Source organism: Ambystoma mexicanum, chromosome 2p, assembly GCF_040938575.1.
Source record: "Ambystoma mexicanum isolate Mex_15411 chromosome 2p, UKY_AmexF1_1, whole genome shotgun sequence".
Lineage (NCBI taxonomy): Eukaryota > Metazoa > Chordata > Amphibia > Caudata > Ambystomatidae > Ambystoma > Ambystoma mexicanum.
The window spans coordinates 975658397-975671294 of NC_090923.1; the positions used below are offsets into that span (position 1 = coordinate 975658397).

General features: G+C 50.4%; 1 long non-coding RNA gene across 1 annotated transcript in view; it reads left to right on the forward strand.

Annotated features, from left to right (window-relative positions):
• The window catches only part of LOC138566991 (uncharacterized), a 58800-nt gene that overhangs the window by 34950 nt on the left and 10952 nt on the right, over positions 1–12898 (forward strand). The window lies entirely within an intron of this gene.

The following is a 12898-nucleotide window of genomic DNA, read 5'->3' on the forward strand; positions in this document are numbered from 1 at the left end:
TTGGCCATCATGACTGCACGCCCATCAGTCCGCAGGCACATATACCTGCCCAGAACACCTGCAGAAAGGCAGGCTGCCGTCCAGGATTTCTACGGGGTGGCACAATTCCCCAAAGTCCTAGGTGCCATTGATTGCACCCATGTGGCTCTAGGTCCCCCCAGGGCATCAGAGCACATCTATAGAAACCGCAAGCACTGGCATTCCATCAACGTGCAGGTAGTATGTGATGCCAAGGGAATCATCACCTCAGTATATGCCAACTATCCAGGGTCCACCCACGACAGTTTTATTTACAGAATGTCAACCCTAAACCGGGACCTAGAAGCTGGGCGGCATGGCGATACATGGCTGCTCGGTGAGTATAAATGCAACAGCACATGAATGCATGTCAGATACTGAGTAATGTCACAACCCCACTAATGATACCCATCACCACCTCCCCAGGGGACAGTGCCTACCCTCTGAGCACCCACATGATGACGCCAATTCGGAACCCCACCACGCCACCCGAGGTAAGATACAACCCAGCCCACATTGCAAACCGGGGCATAGTGGAGCGCACATTCGGAGTGCTCAAGTCACGCTTTCGCTCCCTTGACCGTTCTGGCGGGCAGCTGTTATACGCTCCCCCAGTAGTGTGCAGGATCATAGTGGCAGCATGTGTCCTCAACAATGTTGCAACACGCCGGGGCCTGCCCGTGGACATGGTGGTGCCCCCACATCCCCAACCACATGCACGCCCGCTGCGCATGGGAGGGGAAAGGGCACGGGGTGAGGCAGCCCGTACGCAGCTGGTGGCTAATTACTTCACCTAAAATCACACCCCTGTGGAGTGCACACAGCCCTGGCACATACCAGCTGACTATCAATGATGATGAGTCAAGTGACAGTCAACTGTCACAACCATACCAGTCTGAGATTGTTCACCTGGTAGTGTTCCATTGTGTGCATCCCTACCTACACAAACACCACCAATGCTGTGTCATCAAAAGACACACTTCTATGCTGATAAAATCATTACCCCCTTGCAAGATACAACATGACAACAGTGCCATGTCACCCAACACCTCCCCAGCACCGCCACCCAACACACCAACGCATGTCATGCTATGTGAGAGCAAACAAAGGAATCCCCAAAATATGACACAAGTGTCACAAAGTACAGTGTCCCGAATGGAAAATGGCCACACAGAATATGCTCCCATTAATGTAGAACTGACAACACACATGACCAAAGACTTACCACAATACAATGCAGCTAGCCACCCCAAACATAGCATTCATATGACAGTACTAAGTTAAAGGATACGTAGACTTACAACTGGTGATGCTAGCACATCGACCACTTTCAACTATACAGTGTTGGTGCCACGCAAATCTGGAAGTGCACTGCTTACAACATGAACTCCATCTCCAAAGTAGACGGCCTTGTGAAGACATGAGGAATGAACCTGCAAATTAGGAGGAAGACATGGATGCACAAGCACATATCAATACACCATGCAGTGTACAATACAACAACAATATCCACTAGGAATGTATACACAGTATTGACACAACATGTTACCCTCAGCAATCTGAAACCTGATCACACAACTTATTTTGCCCAATATAGGCTATGTCAGTCTAATAAATGACATGTATCCAATATTCAAATATCATATTTTAATTCATTTGCTAAACAGCACAAGTATCAAAAAACATTTTTCTAAAAAGTGCATTACACCACATAAAAAATATACAATGTTTAAAAGTGGTGATTTCACCACACACACTCAAGTTATACAGATCCTTGAACACTCTCCACAGTAGTTAACTCAATTTTTCTTATTTCCTACTGTGTACAACAATTTAGCCCAACTTCTATAAGTTTCTGTCCTTGATGTTACTATTAACTGGACATTCTTCGGGGGCGGAAAATTGTCTTGTGCTTCCTGTAGACTTCTCTCTATGGTCCCGGTTTCTATAGCTGGGGGTACATACAATACAAAAACGTATTACTACATTGGCATAATCGGTTGTTTTACTTAACCTAGCCAAACCTAATCACCATTAGGATGCAACAAGTATATACTTTATACAATACTAGTGCTTAAAACTTGTAGCCAATAAATGTTGTACAGGTTTATTAGACAATCACAGTTTTTTGTCCTTCACTATTCACAGTGGTTGAGAGAGATAGCCCCTATCTTCACCATATTCTCTACTGTCCTCATCAAAATATATCATGCTTCCTGATGTATAATATGATCATAGAGCACACACCTCTATTTTGAAACCTAAATAGGTTAACCCTTAAACAGTTTTGTAGGGTATGGCCTCACCTCAATACCAATACTGATTTCTCTCTCTTGTAGGTAAGGTACATGGGATTTTCTCAACCCAAATCTGGTATGTGCAACAACAATGCGGTATGTGTTCTGTTAAAAAAATATATAAGACATTCTGTAAGTTCTTAATACAAAGGAGAGAGATGGACCAAAACACAGAAAGCCTGGAAGCTTATTCAGAAGACTGCAGACCCCACAAAGTAGTAATATCTTACGACTGAGGGTTATAAAGGTAGGATCCTTCCCCTGTCTCTCCACTTTCTGTGTTTTGGTCCATCTCTCTCCTTTGTATTAAGAACTTACAGAATGTCCTATATATTTTTTTAACAGAACACATACCGCATTGTGGTTGCACATACCAGATTTGGGTTGAGAAAATCCCATGTACCTTACCTACAAGAGAGAGAAATCAGTATTGGTATTGAGGTGAGGCCATACCCTATAAAACTGTTTAAGGGTTAACCTATTTAGGTTTCAAAATAGAGGTGTGTGCTCTATGATCATATTATACATCAGGAAGCATGATATTTTTTGATGAGGACAGTAGAGAATATGGTGAAGATAGGGGCTATCTCTCTCAACCAATGTGAATAGTGAAGGACAAAAAACTGTGATTGTCTAATAAACCTGTACAACATTTATTGGCTACAGGTTTTAAGCACTAGTATTGTATAAAGTATATACTTGTTGCATCCTAATGGTGATTAGGTTTGGCTAGGTTAAGTAAAACAACCAATTATTCCAATGTAGTGTTACGTTTTTGTATTGTATGTACCCCCAGCTATAGAAACCGGAACCATAGAGAGAAGTCTACAGGAAGCACAAGACAATTTTCCGCCCCTGAAGAATGTCCAGTTAATAGTAACATCAAGGACAGAAACTTATATAAGTCGGGCTAAGTTGTTGTACACAGTAGGAAATAAGAAAAATTGAGTTAACTACTGTGGAGAGTGTTCAAGGATCTGTATAACTTGAGTGTGTGTGGTGAAATCACCACTTTTAAACATTGTATATTTTTTATGTGGTGTAATGCATTTTTTAGAAAAATGTTTTTTGATACTTGTGCTGTTTAGCAAATGAATTAAAATATGATATTTGAATATTGGATACATGTCATTTATCAGACTGGCATAGCCTATATTGGGCAAAATAAGTTGTGTGATCAGGTTTTAGATTGCTGAGGGTAACATGTTGTGTTAAAGAAATATGTATACGTCCCTTCATTGGATTAAATAGATAGTATATCCCCACTTGGTAGGAGGGATTATCACTGCAGTGTGGGGCAACCCGCAAATGAAATAACGCTACACAGTATTGACTACAGACTGCCCACACAGCTCATGGGAGTCCAACGTCACTGTGTAAGTCACTGTCACTTGGGCACACCCTTTGCAAGCCCATGGAAACGGGAAGCAGGAGGAGTGTGTGTCTCACGAACCCAAGCATCTAACCCAAACTCAGGACAACCCTGCATGTGCCCAGCCGAAATACGGTGGATGCCCACGGGAGCCACACAAGGCAACACACTGTAAAAAAAAAATCAAAAATCAAAAATCAAAAATGGCCATGTGGGGGTCAGGGGGGGCACCCAGGAGATCCGAGGACAGGGTGCGCACCAACAGCCACCTGTGTGGATGTTGGGAAAAAAAACACCTCCATGGGCTCATGGCCTGCACGGCTATGCCATTGTGGGAGAACTGCTGCTGTCGCTCTCATCACCCTCTGATGCTGCCACAGGAGGTGGTGGTGCTATGGTAGGCAGCCCACGCAAAGCCCTGGTATGGTCCTCCATGGCAGCAAGCATGCAGGTGTGGAAGGTCTCGTTCTGGAGGATTATAGTGCGGAGATCCCCATTCACCACCTGACGTGATGCCCGGATCTCCTTCCGAGTTGCCTGCATCTCAGCTGAGAGCAAACGTGTGAGCCGCTCCAGCTGCTGTTCTGTCCTCAAGTTAGTGGAAGCTTCAAGGTCAACAAGAGTCTCCCTGAGGTGATGGAGTTCTACCCTCAGGGCTTCCCTGTGGCCCTGGGACTCTATTGATATAGATTGGCGTAGAGTCTCCAGTGCCGCCCGTCTGTCCCTGTTGGACGCCAACATGTCCTCCCTGTGTGATTGGCAAATGGAGTCTGTTGCCTGCTGTAGTTGCTCCATCTGCCTTTCAGGGGGGACAATGGAAGTGGCCACCCTCTCCATTGCTTGAGCCATCATCTCAACTGATGCTGCCTGTTGGGTTGCCATACCGTACATGGATTGTTCCCATGCGGTATTGCCTGGTGGCGTACGGCCACCGCGTCGGCGGGCACCACACCTGTTTGGGGCAAGGCGATCTGCGCCTTGCTGTGCCGGCATTGCCTGAGGCTGCAGGACTGCATTCCCCCTCTGATCTGCTGGCCCAGGAACAGGATCAGATGTTGTGGAATGTGACCCTGCATCCGTAACCGCCAAAGGCGGACTTACCAACACTGACATCCCAATAGAGGGTTATACCCCTGGTGCAGATGGGTTGGACAGAACAGAATCCCTGCCAGAAACACTTACCTGCGACGCCACATAGGTCTCATCATCCGAATCAGCACCTGAATAGAGGTCTGGGGAGGTGCACCCAGAGACACCCCTGGACAGAATGGTCTGCAGCAAGATTGGGTTCTCACCCACCACCACACCATGTGCCCCACTGGTGCCCGGTCGTGCCTGAGATCCCTCCTGGGTCTGCACCATCTCCTCAACCTCAACAGCATTAAGTGCGTCATCCCCTGCAAAAACATGAAAGACAAAAAATGGAAACAGGCATTAGCACCATAGCACACAAATAGGCCTGACAAGCTACAGAACCAGTATATGATTTACACATGTCCCACATGACTATAACCCTCCCAAGCATGCACTGTCACTGAGTTGGAAGGGGAGGCAAAAGGCAGACACTGATGACACCAAGATGGAAGATCAACACATTTGCTGCATGCTGGGTAGCACTGCCATCACACATTGGCCTGTGAGTGGCATGTCCAATACACATACATGACACATGCCATCACACAGATGGCATGTACCATAGCCATGGTACATTCCACAAGTACATCCATATGTCAGTGAATAAATACTGTCAGCCATCCATGTGAGATGGACATGACGAGATGAAAAATGCTACATAGTGTGACAAAATAGGCATGTGCCACACACTGCAACACATCCAGTGTACAAAAATACAGTGATTGCAGGCCGATGTACACATCAATGGTTGTGCACTTCAACATGACAGGAAACAACTATCATGTTCCACATTCAAACAGGCCCCAAAAATGTATGTGATCAGGCCAATAATCAATCAGCCTGAATGGTCAAATCATTCACCTAACAAGGTAACACATGTGGGCCAATGTGGGGTTCATCAATGACAAAAGCATGTCACAAATGTGACAATAGGGCTGAGGAATGCGTAGAAAAAGTGGGAGAATTTAAACAATCAGCCTGAACGAACACTGAAAAATACAAACAATGTTGTTGCAAGATGCCACTTCAAGGGCAACTGCCGTAATGTTGCGCGAAATTACTACTGTGGGCAGAAGGGATACTGTCACACCCAAATCCAAGGCCGCTGAATGTTTTGGATGAAGCACATGGGTGACCCATACCACTCAGGCACACACACCGTCACCTGGCACTCAATCAGAACCCATCACCCAAACAACATACACATGCATTACACACACATGCATGGGCACTCACCGGACAATGCATCATAATCAGGTAGTTCTCCCACACCTTGGATCTGTTCCTCTGTGACGAAGGCCCCAGCAACAGACTCATGTTCAGTGAGTTTGTTGTCCTCTTGTGGAGACCCACCGCCAGTCACCAGAGTAGCGGCATGATTTGAGGCCAGCTTGTTCTTTGCTCTGCGTTTCAGGTCATTCCACGGCTTGTAGCAATCATTAGCTGTGCGCCTCACAAATCCAAGGGCACTTATGCGGTCCGCGATGGTCTGCCAGTGTGCCCTTCGTTGACCAGGTGTGGTCTTGCACCCTGCAGTCACCACCATTTCGCGGCTATGTGCTGACACATAGGCCACAAGTGCATCAAGTTCTGGATCATTAAAGCAAGGCTTCCTTGAGGTACCGGTGTGTGTAACCGTGTCAGGGGTCTCAGCCTGTCGTGCCAGAGTACCCTTCTTCCTCTTCTTTAAAGGTGGAGCAGAGCCAGAGTGGTTTACGCCGCTCTAGTCAGTAGGGGCAGAATCACCGATGGACTGGGTAGTAGGAGTGTGGGAATGCACAATGACCATAGGTCTTGATGCAGGCATTGGTTGCAGGGTAATGTTGGCAGGGGGAACGTCAGTTTGATGGACCTGGACTGACACTGTCCTGGCTGGGAGAGTCAGAGTTGGGGCGGATGGAGCTGCAGCTGCCCCTGCAGCCTCCCCACCCTGCATACTTGGGGCAGCAGATGACATAGCTTCCCCAGATCCACGTGGCTTGGTGACAACAACTTGCACCACCACACGTGGCCTAGACTTGCTGACCTGGAAGTCAGCCAGGGAGTCATCCTGTGCCAGGTCAGGTGCCACAATGGGCTGGTCCAACAGGGGCTGAGCTGGGATGGTGTCAGCCACGTTTCCCTCAACCATGGGGGGCGGCATGGGTGTCCCTGATTGTTCCTCCACACATGGGGGTATAGGGGCACCCTGAAAATCCCAGCCACGCCGCCTACCACGCCCACCACCCCACCTTTTGAAGGTCAGCCACCTTTGCCTCCCTTACCGCTTGGTTGCCTCCCAACCATGGCACTGATGTTGTTGTGCGTATGGGAGTTGCAATAAACTATTGTCCTGGGCAATTAGGGGTCAAAGGGGTAGGATACCAGATGGAATGTGTACCCTAGTGCTCTAACAAGGCTGTCTTTGACCCCTGGGGGAAGATGACGGGTCACGCAACGCACAGGCAGCCCAAAATCAAATATTAACGTGCACGCAACCCCTCGTAGACAAAGTGCGTGATAAAATGAACCCGCACTACGCTGTGGCACCCAGAAACACAAAACTAAGTGTATGCGTAATACACACAGCCTAAAATGACCTCTGAAGGGGAACGCAACACACGGGGCAAGCACAGTTGCTAAGTACGTGCGGAACTCACCGTCTGCCTGGAAAAAGTATGTGAAAAATAGGCACGTGTGCGTGTTGGCAACACCCCCGCCAAAAGAAGAATTGTACGCTGTCTGAGGAGACAGGACAAAAGGAGAAGTGAACTCTGTTTGAGGAAACAGGCCCAACAAAAATTCAGCAAAGAGCTGTCAGCGGTAACAGGGAGTACGAACTAGAAACGCTGTGAAGTAATCGTGTGTGAACCGACAAGAAGTACAGATTTCACCCACTCACTCTCCACGAAAAGCACGTACAAGGAAATGGCGTCCTACACGTAGCTTTTAAACTGGCCCACACGTACACGTCAGATACGCGTGTACGCGGACGCTTTCCTCCAATTACACGCGATGACACGTGCAGTTTTTCCACGTGTGCTCTGTCATCACGTGCTATGAGGGAAACACCTGCGCGCGTAATGTAATTTACGCGCTTACGTGCTAAGGGCCTTTGGTCCAATGAAATCGCATGTGTGTGCTGATGCGCTTACGCGCTAAGGCCCTTTCCTTGAATTACACGCTGACGTGCAATTTTTTCACATGCCAAATCACTCCGTATCAAGCTGGCCACGCGAAAACACACAGAAGACCACGCTCCTGCCCAGAAGGCCAAATTACTGCCCCCCAGAGCCCCAAGCACGCTCCCACCTGCCATCTGCTGCTGCCTGACTGCCTGCTGCCCACGTGCCCTGCCATTTGCTGCCTGCACGTCAGCCAGGGGTGTAGTTGCTGTGACCACCCATGCTGGAACAAAAGACTCCTGACTGGGATTCCATCGCTCCACAGCCCATCCCCAGTTGCCCACCCACTCCTGCCTCTGGGGTTGCCATGTCCAGCACAAAACCATCTGGCAGCACTGGCAACCCCCAGCCAGAGAGGCAGAGGGCCACCAGCTTCACTGCCACCGAAGTTGGTGTCCTGGTGGAGCAAGTCCTGGGGCAGTATGATGTCCTCTTTGGAAGTTCGTGCTCCGACAATGAAGGACGGACCAGGATCTGGATGGACATCGTGACTGCCATCAACACGGAGGGGGTGGCAGTCCACGACTTACATCATGTCAAGAAGCGCTGGGAGGACTTCAGGTCCAGGACCCTCAACAAGGCCCGGCGCCTTGCTAAGGCAGCGGATGCCAAGGGGCGCCGGGGCCAGCTGTCGAACCATCAAATGAGGGTCCTGGAACGCATATGCCCAGCGCTCTACGTCCAGATCCTTGAGAGGCAGACCCGTCTGGAGTCGAGCAGTAAGTGTACATGCATGTTGATAGTACGCTGTGCGTGTCGTAGTGTGCCAGTAGTGTGCAGGTTGCACATGTGTTTATGTAGGGCCATGTAGGGATGTGTATGAACATGGGTGTGAAGCTGCCACATGTGAGACCTCTCAGTTGTGAGACACATTGATGGTGTATGTGTTGGTAGGCATGCTGGGCAAATGCAGGTGTGGGAGCACACATGTTTGAATTTCTGTGTATGTACATTGGCATGGTTGTGGCATGGATGGTGGTTCATAATGCATGTATCTGCACTGTGTACATGTGCATGTATGTGTATCTGACAAGTGTGCAACTGTGATGCAACATGGATGCACGTGACACTGATATGTAGAAGGATGAATGGCAGATGTGACATGTATGGTGATCTCATCACTGCAACAGTTGGAGGAGATGTAGACATGCATGTAAGTGTGGTGGCGTGTGTGCATGTCTAGTGCACTCCTTGTGTTTCATGTGATGTCAGGCTCACCTTTGGCTGTTCATGCCGTTGTATGTGTATGGATGGTGCTGCCTGGTGCAATATTGCTGTTGAAATGTTCATGTCTGTGAGTTAAAATGACATGTGTGTCGTGGAGTGTGATGCCGTGTCTGTAGTTAAACAATGCCACTCATGTGCAACTGTCATGTGTGTATCAGTCCATTATACAGTGCCCTGATGCCTGTGTTTTATCTCTCCCTGTCTGCAGCGTCAACTGAAGAAGAGGGCGCAGAGGGTGCTGTGGAGCACAGCAGCAGGGATCATCTCGCCAGCCGCAGACACAAGGCCCGGCTCCCCTCCCAGGTTGTCATCTTGTCGGGGAGTGAGGAGTCCGGTGCCGCGTCCCAGGCCGCAGCTGCCGAGGGAAGGTCCAAGAGGCGGAGGTCGGAGTTGGACTCCTCGGCAGCAGAAGGGGCAGCTAAGACCCCACAGGGTGCGACGGAGGAAGATGGCACGGAGTCATCCAGGTTGGTGGGGGGTTTGGTGGAGGAGGAGGCCGTGCAAGGGACAGAAACGGGGTCTGGAGGTGGGGATTCCACTGGTACTAGTGCTGCAGTGCAAGGGCAGGGACAGGAGGCAGACAGGCCACCGCGGAGGTGCCTGTGTGTAATCCCGTCCCCGATCCTGTCACTGCATCATCCCGCACCAGCAGGGATGCTTACGTCCAGACCCGTTTTCAGGGAGGGGATCCGCTTACAACAACTGGCCTTCCTCTCCCTGCGGACGTGGCTATCCGGGACCGGGTTGAGCCTGTCCTGGGTGGGGTGGCGTTGCGTCAACGGGCCATGTGAGGTGACCTGCAGTCTTTTCATAAGGAGACTGCATGTCTTCTCGGATGGCTCGGTGACCGCGTTGACCTACTGGGACAGCTCACCAGGGCCGGATTCCTCTGTTTTCTGGACCTTGTTCCGACCCACTCCTCAACTGAACCCCCTATGCCCCAGTCGTCCTCCATGCCATCTTCCCACTCATGGATCACCTGGGTACCCTGTGGCGCTGCCTCTGACCCTGCGGCCAGGCTGGTGGAGGACATATCCCTGCCACAGTCGGGAGTCGGACGTCCAGCAGGAGTGGCCACCTCAACAACTGCACCCCAGCCAGAGGAGGATGTGCAGGCAGCAAGAGCCAGGGCACAGGCAGAGGCACAGCAGCAGCAGCAACAAGGTGGGAGCCATCATGGCTCGGGGCCTTTGACATCGGAGGGGGAGGCATCGGTCAGAGGGCAGGAGGACCCAGGACTGGAAGTGTCTTTCGTGTGGCAGCGGTTAGGCCATTCTATAGATGCGGAGCTGCAGCGGGCAGAAGAGTCACGGCTCACGGTGGTCAGGGCGGAGAACTCCATGCAGAGGGCCCTGAGTCGGGCCGAGTGCCTCGAGGCAATTCGCAGGGAGTTGGAGGAGAACATGTCGTCGTCCCTGCGAACCCTCTGGGCCATGGAAGAGGACCGCCTCCAGGACATTGAGCAGGAGTTCGATGATGCCCTGGCCCGGGTCATCCAAAAGTGAGCCGTCAGACTAGCCCGCTGCCCTTGTAAATAGTTTTTAGAGTTAGGTTTCCTTTTAGTTTTCCTTTTATTTGTGGTCAATGGACAATGCCACACAAATTTGTATATAGTTATATTTTTAGGTAGTTTGTTAGGTAGGTTTCATTTGTTTGGTTGGGATCATGGACCCTTTACATCCTTGGACAATGGATTTTATATAGTTTCATCATGTATTCATTTTATTTATTTTTTTGCATTATGGACATGGAGCAATGGATTTATTTTTTCCGGACAATGGATTGTAAATAGTTGGACTATGGATTGATTTCTCTTGTTTTTTTTATTATGAACATGAAGCAATGGAGATTTTTTTTTACATTTCCTTTGGATTTGCGTTGTTGGAGGGTGTCTTTGGACTATTTTTCTTTCCATTTTTTTTGGATTGGTTATCATTTTCATTCAATCATCTTTTTCACATGCTTTTCATTTCATGTTTCATATTTTGGTATGCTTTAATTTCATTTTTGATTTCATGTACATAATACATTTTCATTTTTTAGTTCCGTGTGTGGGATTCGCTCATTGGGTTGATGCATGTGAAAATGTGGGTTTACACAAGCAATGCCAACCAGTGTTTGTGTGTGACAGACATGTGTTGATGTACGTAGTTGACTTTTGGTTTATGTCATGAGATCGGCATTTCACTGCTGGGGGGTGGGGATGCAGGGGGACATGAGTGGGACATGAGTGGGGGCCTGCTGGCAGGTGCCCCTCAGTGCTGGGGGTGGGGGTGCAAGGGGACATGAGTGGGACATGAGTGGGAGCCTGCTGGCAGGTGCCCTGCACTGCTGGGGGTGTGGGTGCAAGGGAACATGAGTGGGGGCCTGCTGGTAGGTGACCTGCACTGCTGGGGGCTGGGGGTGCAGGGGGACATGAGTGGGGGCCTGCTGGCAGGTGCCCTGAACTGCTGGGGGCTAGGGGTGCAGGGGGACATGAGTGGGGGCCTGCTGGCAGGTGCCCTGAACTGCTGGGGTGTGGGGGTGCAAGGGGACATGAGTGGGACATTAGTGGGGGCCTGCTGGCAGGTGCCCTGCACTGCTGGGGGGTGGGGGTGCAAGGGGACATGAGTGGGGGCCTGCTGACAGGTTCCCTGCACTGCTGGGGGGTGGGGGTGCAAGGGATCAGTAGTGCAAGGTGACATGTGGCTTGGCTGGGGGACATGCCCATGGTGGATGGGCTGCCTGCGGGACATGACCAGGGGTGCAGGGTAATCCCCTGTGGTGTGGGCTGCCTGCAGGGGCCGTGGAGGGTGTAGAGGGAACACCTGGGAGGACCCACACTGCCAATTCACTTGTAGAACTCCCCGGCACTCCGGAATACACGTACCCTGCTGAAATCGCGTGTGAGACTTCCCGCGAACCCCAGGAATACACGTACCCCACTCGCACCGGCCCTTTCACGTGTGAAACTTCCCGCGCACCCCAGGAATACACGCACCCGGCTCCAACCACGTGTGAGACTTCCCACGAACCCCAGTTATACACGTACCCCACTCGCACAGGTCCAATATTCCTGGGGTTCGCGCGAAGTTTCACACACGAAAGGGCCCTGTGCGAGTGGGCTGCGTGTATTACTGGGGTTTGCGGGAAGTCTCACACGCGATTTCAGCAGGGTACGTGTATTTCGGGGGTGCGCAGGAAGTTTCACACGTGAAAGGGCCTGTGCGAGTGGGCTACGTGTATTCCTGGGGTTCGCGGGAAGTCTCACACGCGATTTCAGCAGGGTATGTGTATTTCGGGGGTGCGCAGGAAGATTCACACGCGAAAGGGCCTGTGCAAGTGGGGTATGTGTATTCCTGGGGTTCGCGGGAAGTCTCACACGCGATTTCAGCAGGGAACGTGTATTTCAGGGGTGCGCAGGAAGTTTCACACGCGAAAGGGCCTGCGCGAGTGGGGTACGTGTATTCCTGGAGTTCGTGGGAAGTCTCACACGTGATTTCAGCAGGGTACGTGTATTTCAGGGGTGCGCAGGAAGTTTCACACGTGAAAGGGCCTGTGCGAGTGGGGTACGTGTATTCCTGGGGTTTGCGGGAAGTCTCACACGCAATTTCAGCAGGGTACGTGTATTTCGGGGGTGCAGGGGAGTCCTACACGTGAATTGGTAGTGTGGGTCCTCCCCGGTGTTCCCTCTACACCCTCCATGG